Raw genomic sequence first — 3,717 nt, forward strand, 5'->3', positions numbered from 1 at the left:
CCTCTCTTTGTGCTTGAATTTCGTCCACTGTCATTGTCCTCTTTTTTTTCTTTTGACGTTGCTTAGAACCCATTTTTACAAACTCGTCTTCAAAAAATAATATTTTTTTATTGAGTTCTTCAAACAATCGTGTAAAAAATATTAAAAAGTACTACCAAATGATGTAAAAAACTTTGTCAGTATGGATTTCAATGATAGTGTGGTAAATCGATGCAATCTATTTTTTTTTTTACAGTAACGGTTATTTAGAAACGGGGGCCCGTTGTTAAATCCAACAGGCAAAAAATGAAATGGGCCCCCATTTATAAAACGGGAACCCGTTATGCAAAATTTGAATTCACAACCCACCACTTGCCTCGGGATTAGGCCCAGGATAGGCCTGGGATGGCCACACCTGAGACATGAACCTGCAAATTCAAAGCTCCATGAATGAAAGCACAAATATGATGAAATGAAATAGTTTACGTGCCTCTAATCAAAGAATTTTTATACGGAATTGAAACCCATTTCAGATTATACTCTCTAGATTCTAAATATGTAAATTAATTTAAAAATTGATTATTTTAACTATTTTTCATTTAATTTATACTAAATTAGGTTCATAAATTTGAAATATTAACTAATTTTCTTAATTTAATAACTTATTTATTTTAATGAATTTAAAAAATAAAATTATATGTCATCAATCTACACAAAATTATTTTCAATTTAAAAAAAAAAAATTTCAAAAAATGCTAAGTTTACGTCAAATTATGTGGGTCGTACATGTCAAATTTTTAAAAAGATAATTACGGCCATTAAAAAATTAATTGAAAAAAATATATTTGAAAAAAAAATACAGAAAAATATGCTCATCAATCTTTAGTGTGTTACAAACCATTTCCCAAAACAGTTTGAGAAAATAATTTTAATTGTGTCAAAAAGTGTGGGTCGTACACATGCATGGTATGGTCCTGAAATAGGCATTTTTAAAACATAGTTTTTAGAACTCCATTCAAAAAGTTATTTTTTATTATGTCGGTATTAAAATAAATTACATATTTGAAAAGTACACTCAGAGAGCTATCTTTTATATTACTGACTTTTTCCAAGATTCAATCTCTAAGTGTTTCAAAATTTAAGCTCAAGTGAGACAAAATCTGAAAAACAGGGAAAACACTTCCACTTTTTGGCCAAAAAGTGGACTCATCTTCTTGCACTGACCCTAAAATGGATCATTCTCTCATCGAATCTTCTTCTCTTAATATTCGAGGCTTTGATAATGTTTATAAATAATGTCTGGGTTTCACAACCTTTCCTGTTAGGGTAGGTCCTGTTGTATTACCTACACCTATTCATTTTATGCCTAGTAATTTGACATATAACCTTCTATTAGGGAGACCTTGGATTCATAGAATACAATTTGTCCCTTCAACTTTGCATAGGCAAGTCAAATTCATTTTTAACAATATGAAATACACTTTGTTTATTGCCAAATCTCAAGAACCATTAAAATCTGGATCTTCTTGTTCAAATACATCTATTTCCTTTAATGATGTTGTTCCTTCTAGTACTCTTGATTCTTCTACTCAATTGGAATCTCCTCCCATGGACATCTTTTCTCCCAAAAAAGTGATCGCAAATGATGATTGGGGATCTCTAGACCTTACCCCTACTTTTATAGGATAATATAGGGTACCTTGGAAAGGATCTAAGACTAAGAAGGAAAAATCTAAGGAGGAAGCTAAAGAGAAACTTACTTTGTCTAAACAACTAAGTAACCATTTTGTGGCTACTTCTAATTCAAATGATTCTTCAAATCCTTCCTCTAATTCATATAGCATTGATACCTATGAGGCATCACCATATCGATCTGATTTGGCATCCCTTTATGCTCCTGGTTTTCACATTTTAGCTAAGAGTGGCTATGATGGCAATGGTTCTGGTGCAAATGAACAAGGAATTAAAGTTCCTTTTGAACATAATACACATGAAGCTTCATTTGGACTTGGATATAATCCTTCTAAGCCCACCAAATCATCTAAAAGACCACCTCTCAATGTGAGTACTATATTTAGTAGTGATGATAACCTCACCTCGATTAAATCATCTTCTACTTCTTCCAACACTTATCCCCTTCATAAGGAAATCTTGGTGATGAACAAATCTCTTTATGAATCTCCTCAATAACTTTTTAATCCCACTTATGAGGCTTTATTTTCTACTCATTCTAAAATCCCTTTTTCTAGGAATAAGGCTCTAATGAATTACACTTATCCCTCTCTTAAAATTTCTTGTGTGCAAGAGAAGTATGACTTACTAGCCTATTCTTCTCCTATAAACTTCTCCCTTTCTAAAGACCCTTTAAGCTTCATCATCTTATACATTTTTTTAATCTCACTTATAGTAGAGAATTTAACATGTCAAATTCAAATACCGCATTCAATCTATCATGTCTTTAAATAACATTAATGGAGATTATGTTGCTCATCATTATGTGACATTAATAGCTCACTTATTGGGGGATCATTGTCATTCATGATGGTACAATTTCATGTGCAATCATACTTTTGGAAGCAACATAATAGCTTATGTCTATCACATCTCTTCTCCCTATATATACAAGGGGCAAGAGTGATTTCAAACATCTGTCCTTCTTAAGATTAAAATTTCCCCTTTGTGAAGTAGTCTCTTCGATAAGGAATTCTTATTGATTGTAGAGGTGTATTCATATGTCAATTCCTTCTCTCATATTGGAACAAGCATCCCTAATATGGATCTTAAGTACATATCCTTAATTGGGACCTCCTCCTTGGTGTTGGAAGTCTTTGATCATTCATTAATTTCTTTTCTTCATTGAGTAGTATCTTTTATAATAAACACTTCTATTTTGTGCATGTGCATATCCTTGATGATGATCTCTTGCCTTCTTTTATAAGAGTGTTATTATAAATAATATCTTTGATGTCATCTCAATCCTCTTCTATTTTCAAATCTCTTGCATTCATTCATTCTAAAAGATGTTATGTTTGTCAAAGACAACTCCTCTTGAAGGTAGATGTCTTTTGAACAAAGATCTCTTCTCCTCCAAGGATCTCCTATACACTTATATAGAAAGATATTTATTTTGAACTGTCTTATCATTGCTTGACAAGTATGGATATATTCTTGGTGTCAAAGGAAGATATCCTTGTTCTACTTGCACACACATGCATGAGGTTGGGTGGAACTAACAATGTTCTCACTCTCCTCCCTTACGTGGATCACCCAGATAGACTTTGGGTGCTATTTTTTTATGTCCTTCTCTCCATGGGTCACCTAGTTTTAGGGGAAAGATGTCCATGGTTCCTTTTCTCTTCTCATGGATCACAAAAGTGAGTATTCATGCTTTCTATCTCTTCTTCCTTCTCTTTGCATTTTTTTCCATTTAAATATTTCATCTTGTGTTAGAGAGCTTGAAAATCCTCAAACTCTTTGTTGTGTTGGAATTGAGGCTTAGTTCTCTTTCTTACCAAATGATTCTCCATTAGTTTTTGATCTTGTATCAAATCTTATTGTGATCATTTTTCTTCAATCTTCTTTCACAATTCGATGTTGTAAACATGATACCCTATTTCAACTCACTAAATTAGCAAGCCGAAATAGGGGGGCATATAGCTACCCTTGAATTTCATCACCTTCCTTAGTAAGCATTGAAGTGATTTTGTGATTTTATCTAACATGTGTTTTTGTAGGGTG

This window comes from Cryptomeria japonica, chromosome 10, assembly GCF_030272615.1.
Source record: "Cryptomeria japonica chromosome 10, Sugi_1.0, whole genome shotgun sequence".
NCBI lineage: Eukaryota > Viridiplantae > Streptophyta > Pinopsida > Cupressales > Cupressaceae > Cryptomeria > Cryptomeria japonica.